At 45.8% G+C, this 21341-nt stretch overlaps 1 protein-coding gene across 4 annotated transcripts in view; it reads right to left on the bottom strand.

Moving 5' to 3' along the window:
* THRAP3 (thyroid hormone receptor associated protein 3) overlaps window positions 1-21341 on the bottom strand; it is a 104025-nt gene that overhangs the window by 64956 nt on the left and 17728 nt on the right. For 2 of the 4 annotated variants that reach the window (XM_050797980.1, XM_050798004.1), the window contains exon 1: window positions 19364-19561. The exons of 1 other annotated variant lie outside the window; for it this stretch is intronic. The gene's annotated coding sequence lies outside the window, so the exon portion shown is untranslated. Of the gene's footprint in view, window positions 1-18766; window positions 18900-19363; window positions 19562-21341 lie in introns of those variants that run through there. One more of the 4 variants, XM_050797983.1, reaches the window with a different exon arrangement.

Here is a 21341-nt window from a genome sequence, read left to right as displayed (position 1 = left end):
CTGTCTCAAAATAAAATGAAATAAGCAATTTAAAAAAAACACTAACTGTGAAAAGCTTTAAAATTTTTAGAACAGAAGAGAATATCTGTATGAATTCAGGGTGAGGAAGGATTTCAAACAAAATTCTATGAGTATAAACCATAAAGGTAAAGCCTGACAAATCTATCTACATGCCTTAGAAAATCAAAATCGAGACCGGGCACAGCGGCTTATGCCTGTAATCCCAGCACTTTGGGAGGCCGAGGCAGGCGGATCACGAGGTCAGGAGATCGAGACCATCTTGGCTGACATGGTGAAACCTCATGTCTACTAAAAATACAAAAAATTAGCTGGGCGTGGTGGCGGGTCCCTGTAGTCCCAGCTACTCGGGAGGCCAAGGCAGGAGAATGACATGAACCCAGGAGGCGGAGCTTGCAGTGAGCACTCCAGCTTGGGCGACAGAGCGAGACTCCGTCTCAAAAAAAAAAAAAAAAAAAAAAAATCAAAACAGATGGCTCGCACCTGTAATCCCAGCACTTCGAGAGGCTAAGGTGGGAAGATCACTTCAGCCCAGGAGTTCAAGATCAACCTGGCAACATGGCAAGACCTGCTCTCTACAAAATATAGAGGCCGGGCACGGCGGCTCAAGCCTGTAATCCCAGCACTTTGGGAGGCCGAGACGGGCAGATCATGAGGTCAGGAGATCGAGACCATCCTGGCTAACACAGTAAAACTCCGTCTCTACTTAAAAAAAAAAAAAAAACTAGCCAGGCGAGGTGGCGGGTGCCCAGCTACTCGGGAGGCTGAGGCAGGAGAATGGCGTAAACCCGGGAGGCAGAACTTGCAGTGAGACAAGATTCGTCCACTGCACTCCAGCCTGGGTGACAGAGCGAGACTCCGTCTCAATCAAAAAAAAAAAAAAAAAGACATAAAAAAATATATAAAGAAAATTAGCCAGGCATCGTGGCGTACACCTGTAGTCACAGCTACTCCACAGGTTGAGGCAGGAGGATCATTTGGGCCCAGGAGTTCGTATGTTTGTGCCACTGTACTGCGGGAGAGTGAGACCTTGTCTCAAAAAACAAATAAATGGGCCGGGCGCGGTGGCTCAAGCCTGTAATCCCAGCACTTTGGGAGGCCGAGACGGGTGGATCACGAGGTCAGGAGATCGAGACCATCCTGGCTAACATGGTGAAACCCCGTCTCTACTAAAATAGAAAAAATTACCCGGGCGTGATGGCGGGCACCTGTGGTCCCAGCTACTCGGGAGGCTGAGGCAGGAGAACGGCATGAACCCGGGAGGTGGAGCTTGCAGTGAGCTGAGATCTGGCCACTGCACTCCAGCCTGGGCGACAGAGCGAGACTCTGTCTCAAAAAAAAAAAAAAAAAAAAAAAAAAATATTTAAAAAAAACAAATAAATGAACACACAAAAAAATGAAAGCAGAATATATAACCTGAAAGTAGAATGTAGACCTAAATACCCGAAAGCTTCATCAGTTAGGTTTATACCAAAAATTATTATGAATGGAATAAATAATTCCAGTAGGATGGTGGATGCATGGAGCATACCACTGTAAGCAAAATGGCAAAATCCATATAGCATTAAAGTTGTACTTCAAGAGCTAAGACATCTAATGACATCCAAAGAAAATAAGTAGCTTCCACAGCCACCAGAAGTAAAATCATGACAATTAATTTTAGCAGATCTTAGCCAGGCACAGTGGCTCACACCTGTAATCCCAGCACTGTGGGAGGCCAAGGTAGGTGGATCACCTGAGGTCAGGAATTCGAGGCCAGCCTAACTAACATGGCAAAACCCCATCTCTACTAAAAATACAAAAATTAGCCAGGGATGGTAGTGGGTGCCTGTAGTTCTAGCTACTCTGGAGGCTGAGGCAGGAGAATTGCTTGAACCCAGGAGTTGGAGATTGCAGTGAGCCAAGATCACGCCACTGCATTCCAGCCTGGGCAAAAGAGCGAGACTCCGTCTCAAAAAAAAAAGAAAAAAGAAAATTTTAGCGGATCTTAAATTTAAGTCAACCTTCTACTCAAGTCTTAATTAAGTATCACAATGCAAAATACCCACACATTAAGTAAAAGAATTTCTGTTGGTAAACATAACCTGGGCATTTGTAAGAACATGTTTTATTTATATATGTGTGTGTACATGTATACATATATATATACACACACACACACACACACACACACCCATTATGCTTTCAGGTAATGGGAAGAAAAATACAGCACAGTTTTTTTTTCTCTTGTTAGGGCACTGTCATTTAAACATAAACCTGGAGTACTCTAAAGAGAATTCAGGTTTATAAGACAAAAGCGTGGCGAGAAGTGTCCGGTGGCAGCGGCACGTATTTCTGAAAAGTAAAAATTTTAAGAAGGAAAAACAGAAATGGCATGCTTTATCCATTTTGCTTAGCGACAAGCTGCAGCCAAAATTTTTTAAAGTAGCAGGTAAAATAAATATTATCACAAATTATGTTAATTTTTGAAGTGGTGCAGGTGCTGACTTCTAGTAGTATCCAAAATATGCACAAGAAAAAAAAATCCAAAATATTGAATAAAAAAACCCAGGATTATTTTGATACCTGTATTTATACCAAAAAAATGGTAAGGGCTGTGATGGTTAATATTAGGTGTCAACTTGACTGGACAGAGGATTGGCTATATGGCTGACGAGGCAATGTTCCTGGGTATGTCTGTGAGGGTGTTGCCAGAAGACTGACATGTGAGTGAGTGGACTGTGAGAGGAACCAGCTGGAACCTCAATGTGGGTGGGGCACCATTCAATCAGCATTGAGCACAGCTAAACAAAGCAGGCAGAAGAAGGGGGGATAAGTAGATTGCGTGCTGAGTCTGCTCACTCTCTCATGCTGTGACAGATGCTTGGCATCCTCTCCTCCTGCCCTTAGACATAAGACTTCAGGTTCTTCAGCCTTTGGACTCTGGGACTTGCACTAGAGGCCTCCCAGGGGCTCACGGGCCTTTCACCTCGAACTAAGGGCTGCACTGTTGGCTTCCCTGGTTTTGAGGCTTTTGGACTTGGACTGAGTCACGTGATCAGTTTTTCTCTTTCCCCAGCTTGCAGATAGCCTATCATGGAACTTCACCTTGTAACTGTGAGAGCCAATTTTTCCTAATAAACTCCCTTTTATTTATACATATATCCTTGGGTTCTGTCCCTCTGGAGAACCTTAATATAGGGGGGTTGATGAATTTCTGTCACAAGCTGTTCTTATGTGTTACATGTAACAGACATGGTAAATATTTATATTCTTTGTGTAACAAGCCATGCATTTACGTGAAGTCAACAACAACAAAAAACACATATAGGGATATGTGATTTTGAGATCAAGGTTAGTCTTAAAATGTAAATAAACTGTGAAATGTATCCACAAAAACAAATGATTAAGATGATAAAATTTTGTTATACATATTTTACCACAAAAAAAAGTAAAATGAGTTATTAGTGGAAAGAAGTGACAAAGTAATTAAGTAAATGCTAACAAATATAAAATCTAGGTGATGGACATGTAGGTCTCACTGTACTGTACAATTGTTTCAACTTTTTTGTATGCTTGAAATCTTTCATAATAAAATGTTGGAGGAAAACAGAAATCAAAGATATTGCCATCCCTGCTAGAATACACTTGATACAGGGTGATTAACTTACCCAGAACCAGGGAAACAAAGGCCTTACAGAGATGTCGAAATGTAAAAGCCAGTTTGGCCAGGTAAGGTGGCTCATGCCTGAAACTTCAGCACTTTGGGAGGCCGAGGTGGGAGGATCACTTGAGCACAAGCATTCAAGACCAGTCTGGACAACATGGTAAAACCTCGTCTCTACTAAAAACACAAAAATTAGCTGGCCGTGGTGGCACAAACATGTAATCCCAGCTACTTGGGAAGCTGAGGCAGGATAATCCCTTAAACCCGGTACGGGGGCAGCGGAGGTTATAGTGAGCTGACATCGCCCCACTGCACTCCAGCCTGAGTGATAAAGCAAGACACTGTCTCAAACCAAAAAAAAAAAAAAAAAAAAAGACCAGCCTGGGCAACACAGGGAGACCCCATCTCTACAAAAAATAAAAAACAGCCGGGCATGGTGGCAAGAACCTACAGTCCCAGCTACTTGTGAAGCTGAGGTAGAAGGATCACTCAATCCTCTCAAGATCAGAAGTCACCTTTCCAGCCCAGGAGTTTGAGGGGCTGCAGTAAGCTGTGATTGCACCACTGCACTCCAGCCTGGGCAATGAAATGAGAATGAAGTGAGACCTTGTCTACAAAAAAAAAAGAAAACAAAAAAAAAAAGCCAGCTCATTACACTAAATCTTCTAAAACTGTTGCTAACTGAAAGTCCAATTTAGCTACATTCAGTGAGATCATCACAACAGCTGTAATAACACTAACCAGAGGGAAGAGATCTGCCTACCATAGCCCCAAAATAGACACTAAACAAGCTTTAGCTCACTCATCATAAAAATCCAGTATCCTGAAGACAACACTTGAAGCCCCAATCTAAGCAATAAATTACTCTACCCCTAAAAAAATAATCTGGATAGGAATTAAACCTGAAAATGACACCAATCAAAAAAGATTTTTCATACCATGTATTTCCATTCCAATAAATGCCTAGCACTCAGGCAAGTACTTAATGTCTAATTTCCAAATTTCCCACAAATAAAAAAAAAATCAAGGAACATCAAATGTGGTACTTACATCAATCTAAATTCTAATGCAGCCTGAGCACGATGTTTCACCCATACAAACCTAGCGCTCTCTTTGGGAGGCCAAGACGGGCGGATCACGAGGTCAGGAGATCGAGACCACCCTGGCTAACACGGCGAAACCCCGTCTCTACTAAAAAAAAAAAAATACAAAAAAACTAGCCGGGCAAGGTGGCGGGCGTCTGTAGTCCCAGCTACTCGGGAGGCTGAGGCAGGAGAATGGCGTGACCCGGGAGGCGGAGCTTGCAGTGCGCTGAGATCCAGCCACTGCACTCCAGCCGGGGCGACAGAGCGAAATTCTGTCTCAAAAAAAAAAAAAAAACCTAGCACTCTGAGGAAGCTGAGGTGGGCAGATGGCTGCAGGCCAGGAGTTTAAGACTATCCTGGGCAACAAAATGAGACTCTGTCTCTACAAAAAATTTGCTAAATCACCAGGTATGGTGGTACACACCTGCAGTCCCAGTTACTCAGGAGTCTGATGCAGGAAGATCACTTGAGCTCAGGAGTTTGAGGCTACAGTCAGCTATGTTCATGCCACTGCACTGAGGCCTGGGCAACAAAGCAAGGCTGTCTCCAAAAAAAACAAAAACAAAAAAAGAATCTAGTTCCTACCTAGTTGTTGTTTTTTCAGATAGTCTCACTTTGTCACCCAGACTGAAGTACAGTGGTATGATCTTGGCTCACTGCAACCTCTGCCTCCCAGGTTCAAGCAATTCTCCTGCCTCAGCCTCCCGAGTAGCTGGGATTACCAGCACCCGCCACCACCCCTGGCTAACTTTTGTATTTTTAGTAGAGAGAGGGTTTCACCATCTTGGCCAGGCTGATCTTGAACTCCTGACCTCAAGTGATCTGCCCGCCTCAGCCTCCCAACATGCCGAGATTACAGGCATGAGCCATCGTGCCCAGCCTGTTTTTTTGTTGTTGTTGCTTTTGAGATGGAGTTTCACTCCTGCTGCCCAGCCTGGAGTGCAGTGGAGCAATTCCGGCTAACTGCAACCTCTGCCTCCTGGGTTCAAGCAATTCTCCTGCCTCAGCCTTCTGAGTAGCTGCGATTACAGATGCTTACCACCACACCCAGCTAATTTTTGTATTTTTCGTGGAGGCAGTGTTTCACCATGTTGGCTAGGATGGTCTTGAACTCCTGACCTCAGATGATCCACCTGCCTCAGCCTCCTAAAGTGTTGGAATTACAGGCATGAGCCACCACGGCTGGCCCCTACCTAGCTGCTTTTTGTTTGTTTTGAGACGGAGTTTCACTCTTGTTCCCCAGGCTGGAGTGCAGTGATGTGATCTCGGCTCACCACAACCTCCACCTCCCAGGTTCAAGCGATTCTCTCTCTCCTGCCTCAGCCTCCCAAGTAGCTGGGATTACAGGGATGCGCCACCACGCCTGGCTGATTTTGTATTTTTTGTAGAGACAGGGTTTCTCCATGTTGGTCAGGCTGATCTCAGTCTCCTGACCTCAGGTGATTTGCCTACCTCGGCCTCCCAAAGTGCTGGGATTACAGGCGTGAGCCACCACACCCGGCATTGTTTTTGAAGAACAGAAACTCTAATAAAAGTTAAATATCGGCCGGGCGCGGTGGCTCAAGCCTGTAATCCCAGCACTTTGGGAGGCCGAGATGGGCGGATCACGAGGTCAGGAGATCGAGACCATGCTGGCTAACACGGTGAAACCCCGTCTCTACTAAAAATACAAAAAAATTAGCTGGGCGAGGTGGCGGGCGCCTGTAGTCCCAGCTACTTGGGAGGCTGAGGCAGGAGAATGGCGTGAACCCAGGAGGCGGAGCTTGCTGTGAGCTGAGATCCGGCCACTGCACTCCAGCCTGGGCGACAGAGCCAGACTCCGTCTCAAAAAAAAAAAAAAAAAAAAAAAAAAAAAAGTTAAATATATCCATACTCCAGAGCTAAGAGGTTCAGTAAAACTGTCCCCAAATTGTTTACTTTCAGCACAGAGATAACAGCATTCTCTGTGCATTCTGAACATGTCCATTGTGGGCTAAGAAGTAGAGTTTAATTAGTTAATATGAAAATAGTGATACAGGCCTGGGGTGGTGGCTCAAGCCTGTAATCCCAGCACTTTGGGAGGCCGAGACGGGCGGATCACGAGGTCGGGAGATCGAGACCATCCTGGCTAACACGGTGAAACCCTGTCTCTACTAAAAAATACAAAAAAAAAAAAAAAAACTAGCCGGGCGAGGTGGCGGCATCTGTAGTCCCAGCTACTCGGGAGGCTGAGGCAGGAGAATGGCGTGACCCGGGAGGCGGAGCTTGCAGTGAGCTGAGATCTGGCCACTGCACTCCAGCCTGTGTGACAGAGCAAGACTCTGTCTCAAAAAAAAAAAAAAAAAAAAAAAAAAAAAGAAAATAGTGATACATAAATGACAAAGGAAATTCAGAAACTCTTCTGTGAAATCTAAGGATGGAAAACTGCATGTACTAGGAGACCCCGGCAGAAGATGCTGACAAAGATATGAAGAGGCAAGGTAGGCTGGCGCATTGGTGGCTCAAGCCTGTAATGCCAACACTTTGGGAGGGGGAAATGGGAGGATCAGTTAAGCTCAGGGGAAGGGAGATGAAGGAAGACTGGAGTGGGGAGAAGGAAGGAGGAAAAGGAAAGGGGGAAGAAGGAAGGGAAAAAAGGAAGAAAGGGCAATGTATACCAGCACTGTCTGTCTACTAGAACTTCCTGAAAATGAAATGTCCTATATCCATATAGTTCTATATAGCTAGTATGACTGAAGAACTGAATTTTTAGAGTTCAATATATACTTAATAGACACTGATCAAGGAAGAAACGGAGAGAAGGAAGGTTTGGTTTTTGCGCCCAGTCTGTCATAAAGGTTTTTTTTTTTTCTTTTAAGACAGTTTTGCTGTGTCACCCAGGCTGGAGTGCAGGGGCGTAATCTCAGCTCAATGCAACCTCTGCCCCGCTGGTTCAAGCAATTCTCCTGCCTCAGCCTCCCAAATAACTGGGACTACAGGCGCCCGCCACCACGCCCAGCTACTTTTTTTTTGTATTTTTTGTAGAGACGGGGTTTCACTATGTTGGCCAGCTGGTCTTAAACTCCTGACCTCGTGATCCACCCACCCCGGCCTCCCAAACTGCTGGGATTACAGGTGTGAGCCACCACGCCCAGTCCGACATAAAGGTTTTTAAACCAAACAAAAGTATTAGTTCTGGACTTTTTTTAAACTCACTGTATTATGTCAATAAACATGACTTTCCAGTCTACATCTCTTTTCTACCTAGCATTCCACTATAAAAATGTACCATAAGCAGTCCCATGGTAACGTATATTTAGGTTGCTATCAATTTTTCACTTACATAAATAATATTGTGATGATTATTCTTATCTTTAAGGACCTGTTCAATAGGAAATCCTTAAGGTGCGTTCATCGAAGTACATACTGTTGTCCTCTAGAAAAGGCTACAGCAATTTATACTGCTACCACCAGTGTCTGAGAATTTCTCCAAACCTTCACCGACAATAATCATCATTTTTTTTTGTCATAGTGGAAATCTCAGGAAGAAAATGGTATCTCAATTTCATCTGTATCTCTCTGGTTTTCATGTAAGACTTATTTTGTCAGTATTAATTATCTAATTTTCAAAACGGTCAACCAATTGTTCTAGAACCATTTATTGAAAAATTACACCATCCTTCCTTCACTATCTTAAAATATTGCCTTTTTGGTATCCTTTGTTCTTTCCAACTGCTGTGGGTTAAGGGTTCTGAGTGTTTCTCATTGTCTTTTCAGGTTTAACTTCTTATGACTACTTTCCTTTTCCAAATAGCTATCAAACAACCTATCTTCTTGTTTCCATATACAATAATATTAGTATCTATGGTGTCAAAATCTTCATAGAAATAAGAAAGTAATAATGATATTCATGTGTTGAATACCTACCACATGCCTGGTATTGGGTTAATCATCTAACCATCACAATAACCCCACTGGAGCCAGACAGAGATTTCTACGTCCATTTAAAATTGAATAGGCTGGTCACAGTGCCTCACACCTGTAATCCCAGCACTTTGGGAGATCAAGGTGGGCAGATCACCTGAGGTCGAGTTCAAAACCAGCCTGGCCAACACGGCGAAACCCCCAATCTACTAAAAATACAAAAATTAGCCAGACGCAGTAGTGGGCGCCTGTAATCCCAGCTACTCGGGAGGCTGAGGCAGGAGAATTGATTGAACTGGGAGGCAGAGGTTGCAGTAAGCCAAGATCGTGCCATTGCACTCCAACCTAGGTGACAAAGTGACACTCCATCTCAAAAAAACAAAAAAAAGACTGAAACAGAAATAAAGGAATAGAAGAGGCAAGGTTCTACACTATGAATAAGACAAAGCATTCACCATTAACCCAAGAATTAATGCCACCTTCTAAATTTTCAAGGAAAAGAGGAATCATCAGAATGGGCTTTTACAATTTAAGTTCTTCTGAAGCAAGATGCTAAATATTAAGCTTTCATAATAAACAAATTCAAGAAGTATATCCCTATTTCTCCTCCACGGTTCCTATTTATCTTTACTATTCAGACATACCTTCATCTAGTACCAAAGGAAAAGATATATATACATACAACACGACAAAACAGTAAAAATCTCTTCTACATATCCAAACACTGGCCTGAAGAATGACATTACGAGAAACTTTTACTTTCAACATTACCTATTTTTCTATAATGTCTGAATTTTTTCAACCGGCATCTGTCTGTGAGCAGGGGGGAGAAAATGAAGACACCTCCCTGCCCCACCAGGGCTTTCATAAAATGTGTGCTCTGCTTGAAGAAACCCTGGGGTAGGGTAGAAGAGTATTAGGGGACTTACCAGTTTTACCTTTTTAAAAATAACATGTTGGCAGGGTGTGATGGCTCACACCTGTAATCCCAGCACTTTGGGAGGCTGAGGAAGGAGTTCAAGACCAGCCTGGGCAACATGGTGAAACCCTGTCTCTATAAAACTACAAAAATTAGCCAGGCATGGTGGTGAATACCTGTAGTCCCAGCTACTCAGGAGGCTGAGGTGGGAGGACTCCCTGGGCCCAAGAGGTCCAGGCTGTGGTGAGCCGTGATCACGCCACCACACTCCAGCCTGGGTGACAAAACAAGACCCTATCTCAAAATAAAAATAAAAACAAAAAATGAAATGTTAAGCAGAGCCTCAAAGTATAAAATATAAATGCACAACTGTTCTGATTGAAGGAGAAGGACAACTCAGAAAACTATCATTATTACAACCTATTTATTATAGTTACCTACAGTTCTACAGAATAGTCTTGATAGAATGGGTTTTGAACAAATTTTTATAAACTTTTTTTTTTTTTTGAGACAGGGTCTCACTTTGTCACCCAGGCTAGAGTGCAGTGGTGCAATCTTGGCTCACCATAGCCTCAACCTCCTGGGTTCAAGCAATCCTCCTGCCTCAGCCCCCTAAGTAGCTGGGACTACAGGCTCACACCACCACACCGGCTGATTTTTTATTTTAATTTATTTTATTTTGTAGAGGTGGGGGGGGTTTCATCATGTTGCTTGGGCTATGAGTCACTGCGCCCTGCCTTAAATCAACATTTTTTTTTTTGAGATGGAGTCTCACTCTGTCGCCCAGGCTGGAGTGCAGTGGCTCAATCTCGGCTCACTACAAGCTCCACCTCCCGGGTTCACACCAGTCTCCTGCCTTGGCCCCCCAAGTAGCTGGGACTACAGGCGCCCGCCACCACACCCGGCTAATTTTTTTGCATTTTTAGTAGAGACAAGGTTTCACCATGTTAGACAGGATGGTCTCGATCTCCTGACCTCGTGATCCGTCCACCTCCGCCTCCCAAAGTGCTGGGATTACAGGTGTGAGCCACTGCGCCCTGCCAAATCAACTTTTTAATTCACACACAATGTATGTACACACTTTAAGAATACAGTTCAATGGCCAGGCGCAGTGGCTCACACCTGTAATCCCAGCACTTTGGGAGGCTGACGCGGGCGGATCACCTGAGGTCAGGAGCTCAAGACCATCCTGGCCAACATGTTGAAACCCTGTCTCTACTAAAAACATAAAAATTAGCTGGGAGTGGTGGTGTGTGCCTGTAATCCCAGCTTCTCAGGAGGCTGAGGCAGGAGAATCACATTAACCTGGGAGGCAGAGGTTGCAGAGAGCCAAGACGGCGCCCCGGCCATCCAATCTGGGCAACAGAGCGAGACTCTGCCTCAAAAAACAGTTTGATAGGCCGGGCGCGGTGGCTCAAGCCTGTAATCCCAGCACTTTGGGAGGCCGAGACGGGCGGATCACGAGGTCAGGAGATCGAGACCATCCTGGCTGACACAGTGAAACCCCGTCTCTACTAAAAAAATACAAAAAAAAAAAAAACTAGACGGGCGAGGTGGCGGGCGCCTGTAGTCCCAGCTACTCGGGAGGCTGAGGCAGGAGAATGGCGTGAACCCGGGAGGCGGAGCTTGCAGTGAGCCGAGATCACACCACTGCACTCCAGCCTGGGCGGCAGAGCGAGACTCTGTCTCAAAAAAAAAAAAAAAAAAAAAAAAAAAAAAAAACCAGTTTGATGAGTTTTGACAAAACATACTGTGTAACCACCACCACAACCAAAACAGAGAATATTTCCATCACTCCAGAAAGTACCCTCTTGCCCCTTGGCAATTTACTCACCTACCACTGTACAAATTATTTTCAACTAACTTAACAGAATCTGAGTGAACTAGGACTTGACAATGGGAGCACTTCCAGAGACTGCCACCAAGTCACTTATTTACTTATTCCCATATTAACTCACCCTTTTATCAATATTTACTATGCCTCTTCTACATGACTCAATGTCCTAGGTAGGGACTGCATTCAACATTGAATAAAACAAATCCCTTCTTACTCTCTAAAGAGGTGAAGGATGAAACACGATAGATTAAAAATAAATACTATGTTATATAGCAATAATGTAGGGTTGGGGAGGGAAACAGTAACAGTTTTTGAAGAGGAGTACTATTATAGAGGAGTCAACAAAGGTCTCTTTCAGGACATTTCCCAGTATAATAGATATACATATATAAAGATACATCAAAACTGCCAAAGCCAAGGTGACACAGCAACTCCTTAACACTTACGTAGTAAGAACTTTGAGTATATAAAGCAAGGCTATGTAAACGGTCATCTTATGCCTGAAACAAGAATTTCTTATATTTAAAAATTTAACCTTTTTCTTTTTTTTTTTTTTTGAGACGGGGTCTCCTGTGTTGCCCAGGCTGGAGTATAGCGGTACGATCTCAGCTCACTGCAACCTCTAATCTCAGCTCACTGCAACCTCTGCCTCCCTGATTCAAGTGATTCTCCCACCTCAGCCTCCCAAGTAGCTGGGATTACAGGCGCATACCACCACGCCTGCCTAATTTTTTTATTTTTAGTAGAAATGGGTTTCACCATGTTGGCCAGGCTAGTCTCAAACTCCTGACCTCAAGTGATTCACCCACTTCAGCCTCCTAAAGTGCTGGGATTACAGGCGTGAGCCACCACACCCAGCCACTAATTCTCTTTTTCTATTCGGCAACCCAACACTGGAATCTGACCAATTCCTCAATCACATTCATGTGAAAAGTTTTTTTCTGATAGCCGATAGTCTTGCAAGCCAAACGAATTAGTCAAGACTCTAGGACATAGTCTTTAGATAAACTGGGACCATCTTCTGTGAAGTCCTGATATAATGGAAAGCCCTCGAGTAAAGAAACTTCCTCGTTAACTTTACAATACAGTCTCACCTCTACGCATTCATCAATCCTTTATTCATGCCATCCTTTTTACCAAAATCGAGAAAAAGGAAATTGAGTTGTTAACCTCACAAACACACACAAAAATCACATGGCATTACTGAAAACAATGCAATGGACTTCATAGTTTATTATTTTAAAAAATAATAGAATAACCTTAGTTGTTACGCCTCAAGACAAGAGTCAAAAGTCTTACAAGCAGACATTCAACAAATCTGCTTGGCCTTCTATCTTCTGAGACAGGCCAAGCTACGCAGTGACAACATTCCAGATGCTATAAAGCAAATCAAGCAGAACGAAAGTGAGGACACTGAACACGTACCATCTAAAGAAGGCACAGGCAACAGGCAGGGGTCAGACCAATGCCTCTATGCTTTGAAAGTCTGGGTTTCTTCAGTTTGGAAACAAAGTAATTCAGTGTTTTGGGGGTTCCCCTCCATTGTTTCAACTCCATCTTTCTTTTTTTTTTTTTTTGAGACAGAGTCTCGCTCTGTTGCCCAGGCTGGAGTGCAGTGGCACGATCCCAGCTCACTGCAAGCTCCGCCTCCCCAGTTCATGCCATTCTCCTGCCTCAGCCTCCCGAGTAGCTGGGACAACAGGCGCCCGCCACCACACCCGGCTAATTTTTTGTATTTTTAGTAGAGACGGGGTTTCACAGTGTTAGCCAGAATGGTCTCGATCTCCTGACCTCGTGATCCGCCTGCCTCGGCATCCCAAAGCGCTGGGATTATCAACTCCATCTTTCAAAGCTGCCTAAAATCTTTTTTTTTTTTTTTTTTTAAGAAACAAAGGAAGGATATAAGGTGCCAAGACGGAAAAAAAGATAAATGAAGATGTAAGACAGCAAAGTGACTTTGAATGGGGGTATCAGAGACCTCTATGATATAACCAGAACAGGTAAAAAAAAAAAAAAAAAAAAAAAAAAAAAAGATGTAAAATAGGTAATATAAAGGTATAAAATAGTAAACACTGACACTCTGTCCATGTCAGGGCTACATGTCAGACGGTTGGCAGGGTCTAGGGCAAACTGGAGATGACATGCCCCAACTATAAAAGACCGTTGCTGCAAAGCAGAAAAGCAGGTCCGTGGCTGCCAGATCTGCTTTTTCAAAAGCAGCCTGAATCCACATTTTTATACAAAATCTCCTTTTTAAATGTGGACAACTAATTCAAATTTACAACACTGTATGAGCCAAAGAAAACATATCAGCAGATTGGATTTAGTCCATAAAACTTTTTAGGCAGAGGTTGAAAACATCTGCCTAAATACATGCTTTTTTCAGTGGTAATACTCAACTGTGTGGCAGAAAGTACATCCTGCGCTTCCAAAAAAACACTATTTTTTGAGTATATATCTGACACAATCACTGAAGGAAAGCACACTTAAAATACCCCATTTCTAGGCCGGGCGCGGTGGCTCAAGCCTGTAATCCCAGCACTCTGGGAGACCGAAGCTGGTGGATCACCTGAGGTCAGGAGTTCAAGACCAACCTGGCCAACTTGGCGAATCCCCATCTCTACTAAAAATACAAAAAAAAATTAGCCGGGGCTGGGTGCCGTGGCTCATGCCTGTAATCCCAGCACTTTGGGAGGCCGAGGCGGGCAGATCACCCGAGGTCGGGAGTTTGAGACCAGCCTGGCCAACATGGAGAAACCCCATCTCTACTAAAATTACAAAATTAGCTGGGCATGGTGGCCTATGCCTCTAATCCCAGCTACTCGGGAGGCTGAGGCAGGAGAATCACTTGAACCTGGGAGGTGGAGGTTGTGGTGAGCTGAGATCGAGCCATTGCACTCTAGCCTGGGCAACAGACAGACTCTGTCTCAAAAAAAAAAAAGGGGGGGGGCTGGGCGCAGTGGCTCATGCCCGTAATCCCAATACTTTAGGAGGCCAAGGCAGGAGGATCAGTTGAGGTCGGAAACCCAGGAGGTGGAGGTTGCAGTGAGCTGAGATTGCACCATTGCACTCCAGCCTGGGCAACAAAAGCGAAACTCCATCTCAAAACAAAAAAACAAACAAACAAAAAGCTCCATTTCTGGAACGCCTAAAATATGTACTGTTAACAAAATTCAATGAAGGAAAACATTAGCAAATGAATTTTTGTCAAATTGGGCTCACCAAATTTTAGCTTTCTCACTATGGGCAAAACCAGCCCCTATCTTCTAGACAAAAAAAACCTGAGATTTCTTTTTTTTTTTTTTTTTTTTTGAGACGGAGTCTTGCTCTGTCGCCCGGGCTGGAGTGTGATGGCCGGATCTCAGCTCACTGCAACCTCTGCCTCCCGGGTTTACGCCATTCTCCTGCCTCAGCCTCCTAAGTGACTGGGACTACAGGCGCCTGCCACCACGCCCGGCTAATTTTTTGTATTTTTTAGTAGAGACAGGGTTTCACCGTGTTAGCCAGGTTGGTCTCGATCTCCTGACCTCGTGATCCGCCCGTCTCGGCCTCCCAAAGTGCTGGGATTACAGGCTTGAGCCACCGCGCCCGGCCAAAACCTAAGATTTCTTTTTTTTGTTGTTGTTGTTTTTTGAGACGGAGTCTCGCTCTGTCGCCCAGGCTGGAGTGCAGTGGCGCGATCTTGGCTCACTGCAAGCTCAGCCTCCTGGGTTTACGCCATTCTCCTGCCTCAGCCTCCTGAGTAGCTGGGACTACAGGCGCCCGCCATCGCGCCCGGCTAATTTTTTGTATTTTTAGTAGAGACGGGGTTTCACCGTGGTCTCGATCTCCTGACCTTGTGATCCGCCCGCCTCGGCCTCCCAAAGTGCTGGGATTACAGGCGTGAGCCACCGCGCCCAACCCAAAACCTAAGATTTCTACAGCACGTCATTAAAACATACTACTTACCCTCAAAAACAAAAAACTGTAGGCCAGGCGCGGTGGCTCACCGCTATAATCCCAGCACTTTGCGGGGCTGAGGTAGGCAGATCACGAGGTCAGGAGATAGAGATCATCTTGACTAACACAGTGAAACCATGTCTCTACTAAAAATACAAAAATTAGCCAGGTGTGGTGGCACGCGCCTGTAGTCCCAGCTACTCAGGAGGCAGAGGCAGGAGAATCACTTGAACCTGGGAGGCTGAGGATGCAGTGAGCCAAGATCACACCACTGCACTCCAACCTGGGCAACAGAGCGAGGCTCCATCTCAAAAAAAAAAAAAATTAGTTCCCTTGAAAAATTAATAAAGTCAATCTTTTAGAAAGGGTACCTGTGGCCTCTTACTGCCCTGGGAAGCCTTGAGCAATTACCTTTCTTTTTCCTTAGCGACAGGGTCTGGCTCTATTGCCCAGGCTGGAGTGCAGTGGTGCAATCATAGCTCTCTGATACCTTGAACTCCTGGGCTCAAGGGATCCTCCCACCTTACCCTCCCAAAGTGCTGGGATTATAAGCATGAGCCACCATGCCCAGCCTACATTTTTATGGATTATAAAGCTGCATTATAGGGTCTAGAACAGTAGTTCTTAACTTTTTTGAAACTCTAATGAATATGGTAGGAGAACACATTTTCCTTGAGAAAATGCATCCCTACTCAAAAACATTTTACAGAGTTCTCGGGCTCCCTGGAGTCCATAGGCCATAGATTAAGAATGCAATGTCGCCGGGCACGGTGGCTCACGCCTGTAATCCCAGCACTTTGGGAGGCCAAGGCAGGTGGATCACGAGGTCAGGCGTTCAAGACCAGCCTGGCCAAAATGGTGAAACCCCGTCTCTACTAAAAATACAAAAAAATTAGCTGGGTGTGGTGGCAGGCGCCTGTAATCCCAGCTACTCTGGAGGCTGAGGCAGGAGAATGGCGTAAAAAAAAAAACAAAAACCCGGGAGGCAGAGCTTGCAGTGAGCTGAGATCCGGCCACTGCACTCCAGCCTGGGCGACACAGCGAGACTCCGTCTCAAAAAAAAAAAAAAAAAAAAAAAAGAAATACAAAAAACTAGCCGGGCGAGGTGGCAGGTGCCTATAGTCCCAGCTACTCGGGAGGCTGAGGCAGAAGAATGGTGTGAACCCGGGAGGCGGAGCTTGTAGTGAGCTGAGATCCAGCCACTGCACTCCAGCCTGGACGACAGAGCGAGACTCCATCTCAAAAAAAAAAAAAAAAAAAAAAGAAATTCATTCCCCCTTTTCAGTGTCTATCTGAGTCTTGAACTGGACACCTCTGTTACTTTTCTCAATTTGTAATTTATTTGCTTACCTTTTGTGTCCCCCGCCCCCAACAATTGTGTTAAGTTTCCAAAAGACAAGACCTCATCTGTCATTGTACCCCAATATATTCACAGGCGACAACAGGAGCTGGTAAATGATAGGCTCTCAAGTACTATTTGTTGAATAAATTACCCAATCAGAGTCAAATAGTGAACAGATCTTAGATGTTTATAGAATATGTGTGAAAAAAATCCACCAAAACCCTGCATTTGAGAGAATAGCATTAACCAAACTTCCTTCCATTTAGGATGTCACTATGCCCTACAGAAACAGGGTGGCGCCCTGAAATGCTTAGTGGTTAGGACTATCCATTCTAAATAAATCGTGGCCGGGCACGGTGGCTCATCCTGTAATCCCAACACTTAGGGAGGCCGAGGCGGGTGATCCCCTGAGGTCAGGAGTTCAAGACTAGCCTGGTCAACATGGTGAAACCCCATCTCTACTAAAAATAAAAAAATAAGCCAGGCGTGGTGACACACACCTGTAATCCCAGCTACTCAGGAGGCAGAAGCAGGAGAATCGCTTGAACCCAGGAGGCAGAGGTTGCAGTGAGCAGAGATTGTGCCACTGCACTCCAGGCTGGGTGACAGAGCGAGACTTTGTCTCAAAAAATAATAATAATAATAAATCGTAGGTCTGTGTGCCCTCCCAGTAATCATCATTCCCCATCTCTGTGTTCATCTCAGAAATATTCCAAGCTTCCTCCCTCCAATTCCTCGGAACAAAACAGATCACACTTTTTGTAATCCATATTTTACAGGCTAAACCAAATTCAGAAGTACCTACATACTTGGTATTACATAAATACACTAAGGTGGTACTACTACTACCACCACCACTGCTAAAACTGAACTGTACCTAGGCTACAAAACTAAAAACATCAACCTCCAAAACTGGAGAGCTTTCTCTGGTGCTAAAAGGTTTAAAAAACAAAGAGATGGGGCCGGGCGCGGTGGCTCAAGCCTGTAATCCCAGCACTTTGGGAGGCCGAGACGGGCGGATCACGAGGTCAGGAGATCGAGACCATCCTGGCTAACACCGTGAAACCCCGTCTCTACTAAAAATACAAAAAACTAGCCGGGCGAGGTGGCGGGCGCCTGTAGTCCCAGCTACTCCGGAGGCTGAGGCAGGAGAATGGCGTAAACCCGGGAGGCGGAGCTTGCAGTGAGCTGAGATCCGGCCACTGCACTCCAGCCCGGGCTACAGAGCAAGACTCCGTCTCAAAAAAAAAAAAAACAAAGAGATGGAATTACACTGGATATAGAGCTTTTTAATCAAATCACTTATTAAAGAAACCTCAATACAACTCTCTTACAAAATGCAATTAAGCCCAAATGGTGGCAGTAAAACTTATCATTTACGTATGAACACTAGTTCACAAAATACATGTCCCGGCAAAGAACAAACTGAGCCCGATTTGCTCCACAAGTTGTTCATGGCAGCCACCGGTTTTGGCTATTTAACAAGCTTCTAAATCCTAATACACACGTCAGGCTGTCTAGAATAACAGGACAGAATACAACAGTACTTCCACAAACGAAAAAAGTCAGGGTCATCTGAAAGACAAGAAAAACAATGGTGTGATATATGCCTTACCTCTCTGGGCGCACACTCTAAAAGAAAACATATAAATGATGATAGTTGTAACAGTGGCTAAGTGACTTTTATTTTGTCTCATTTAGTTTCCACAATAACCCTGTAAAGGGTCACTGCTACTCCCTGCTGTTTTAGTGATAAGAAAACTGAGGCACCTGGAAATGAAGACTCTTGACCTCAGATCAAAAGATAGCAGGGCCAAGATTTGAACCCAGGCTGACTAGTTCAGAACACTTCCGTTATGCTCCCCACAGAAGCTTCACTGCCTCTCTCCTGCCAGGTCCTTCTACACTCTCAAAGGCTTTCCCTTCAATCCAATTAACAAATTCCCCATAAACCCTGTACTGCCACTGATGGCTTCCAACTTCTGTGCACCACTGCTGCTCCCCAGCTTCTGCTGCCATGCTCCACCCCTAAGATTTGGAAAGTCAAAGACAAAAGTTGATAAGTTTCTTAGGCGCTAAGAGAAGCAAAATAAGTCACCTCATATAAGCAGAACTCACGCCGACTGCCACTGGAACGCAAGCCGGCCTCAGCTCCAGCCCAAGAAAAAAAGTGAGAACTCTAATATTCCCGTAGGAGACAAATTTGGACTATCCCTTTTTTGGCCACCAGGCTGGAAAGAACGGAAGCGATACTAACATTTACTGAGGGGCAGCCACATGCGCCCTAGGAGAAGACAGAACCAGGCCAATGGGGACTGGATGGGGGGAAGGGCACACAGGAGTTCCGGGAAAATAAATCCAAATAATGGGGTTCATACGACCAAAAGGCAAAGAGTAGGGAGTGGCCGCCCCCAGGCCGACCGCAAGAAAAAGTGGCGCTAAGAGCTGCTCTGGAGAGAAGGCGACCCAGAGCCTCGGGAGCTAGGCCAGGGCCAGGGGAAGCCCTGAAGGGCGGGGAGGGGGAGGAGCCGGAGAGAGTGGAGCCCGCTCAGAAGAGGCCAGGGTGTAAGCGCGGGGGAGCGACTCCGCGCCAGGCCTTCCCCGAGCCCTTGACCCAGCTGGGGAAAAAAGATAAGAGATGAAACCACTGGAGCCGGTTAAGCTGCCCTAACTTCCATCAGAGGCGCTCACTCACCTGGGCCTACCACAGCGATCGCAGCTGCAGCTCGCAACGGCACAACCAGCCCGAACCTCGCCCCCGCCCCACAGCGCGCCCAGCGTCTCCGCTCTCCGACGACGGCGACGGCGTAGACCCGCTGGGTCCTGGGAAATGTAGTCCTACGCCCGCCTCTCCTGGCCGACTTGGCTGCCACCGGAACTACCTTTCCCAAAAGACAAGGCGAGCGTTGGGCCCGCCGCTTTGCGTCACGCGCTCGGTTGTCGGCAGTCACGTGGATTGCTCGGGTCCATTCCCCTCCCCCCGCCTGGGTGGCCCGGAGATGGAGGAGGGCGGTGAACGGAAGGGGCGGGGGCGTTGCTGACGCCACTGCCCCCACCATTTTGGAACCGGCCTGCAGGGAGAGTCTGAGCCCCACCTACTCCGGGCCAGCTTACCTGGTCGAAAAGCTTCCGAGTTGGGAGTCTGCCGATTTTCGGTCTCTGCTGTACCCCCTTCCGCTTTGTGACCTTGAGCAAATTCATCCCTCCTCTCTAAACCTGTTTCCTCCCCTTTGAAATGAGACTCCTAATTTCCACCCCACAGCATTTTTGCGAGGCTCCGACAAAGTAAGGCACAGGAAAGCCTCAAGCACCCTGAAGGCGCAACGCAAATGGAGGGGTTGGTTTGGTTTCGTTTTTTTAAATTTTCATTATGTGCCCTCATTCGGAGACCCAGAAGCCGCCGCTCCCCAGCCCTCCTTCTGTAACTATGATTTTCTGACTAGCCTCCTGGGAAGCTTGTTAAAATGGATGCTACTTGGGTATTGAACCCGAAGTTTACTGGGGAGTGTATCCCTGCAATCTACATTTTAAACCAACCTGTCGGGTGATTCTTACCCACCTACAAGTTTGAGAATCCCAGCGTTTATCAGTTTTGCACAGGCTGGTTTCCTCCGGAATTTCTGCGCTAGTGCCTTTGAACATTTAAGACCCATCTCATGTCACCTGTGATGCTTTCAAAGTTGACTAGCTCCTCCCTGTGCTTGTGTTCCCACTGTAAGTTTGCCTCTTACTCTATAAGTATCAGGGCCTTCCCCGACCAGACTGTGAGCTCTCTGAGAGCCGAGATCAGTTTTGATGGATTTCTGCACCTCCAGAGAAAAGTAGACAAAGTACACATCAATGAATAAAGAAATCCAATGCTCTTCCTAAGAGAAAAGCTGCAAGGCTCAACTCAAGTCGCAGACCACAGCACATCAGCCCTTGCCCTCAGTGGTTTCGGCAGCATTCTTTCCACACGGCTTACTCTTTCTCCTTTGAGCACTTCCTGTGGTCCACGTACTGAGTAGTGCTTCTTAAAACGTTCTAATTTAATTGTTTTTTGTTTTTTGTTTTTTTGGGATTCCCCCTATGTGGCCCCGGGTTGAGCGCAGTGGTGCGATCTCGGCTCACTGCAACCTCTGCCTCCCAGGTTCAAGCGATTCTCCTGCCTCAGCCTCATGAGTAGCTGATTTTAGGGCCATATGCGACCACCCGGCTAATTGTACTTTTTGTGGAAACGGGGTTTCGCCATGTTGGCCAAGCTGATCTCCGACTCCTGACCTCAAGTGATCCACCTGCCTCGGCCTCCCAAAGTGCTGGGATTTCAGGCTGGAGCCACGGGGCTGAGTCAATTTAATTTTAAATTAAAAGACTTTCTGGGTATCTACTGTAATACCATGCCCAGTGTAAAATACTGGGAACATGGTAGTAAACTAGATGGATACCAAAATACCTACTTTGCTCCCCTTTTAAGAAATACAGGCAAGGCCAGGCGCGGTGGCTCACGCCTGTAATCCCAGTACTTTGGGAGGCCGAGACAGGCAGATCACGAGGTCAGGAGATCGAGACCATCCTGGCTAACACGGTGAAACCCCGTCTCTACTAAAAATACATTTTAAAAAATGAGCCGGGCGTGGTGGCGGGCGGCTGTAGTCCCAGCTACACGGGAGGCTGAAGCAGGAGAATGGTGTGAA

This window comes from Macaca thibetana, chromosome 1 (genome assembly GCF_024542745.1).
Source record: "Macaca thibetana thibetana isolate TM-01 chromosome 1, ASM2454274v1, whole genome shotgun sequence".
Lineage (NCBI taxonomy): Eukaryota > Metazoa > Chordata > Mammalia > Primates > Cercopithecidae > Macaca > Macaca thibetana.
The sequence above is the reverse complement of the archived record's forward strand: the minus strand, read 5'-3'. Positions and strand labels throughout refer to the sequence as shown.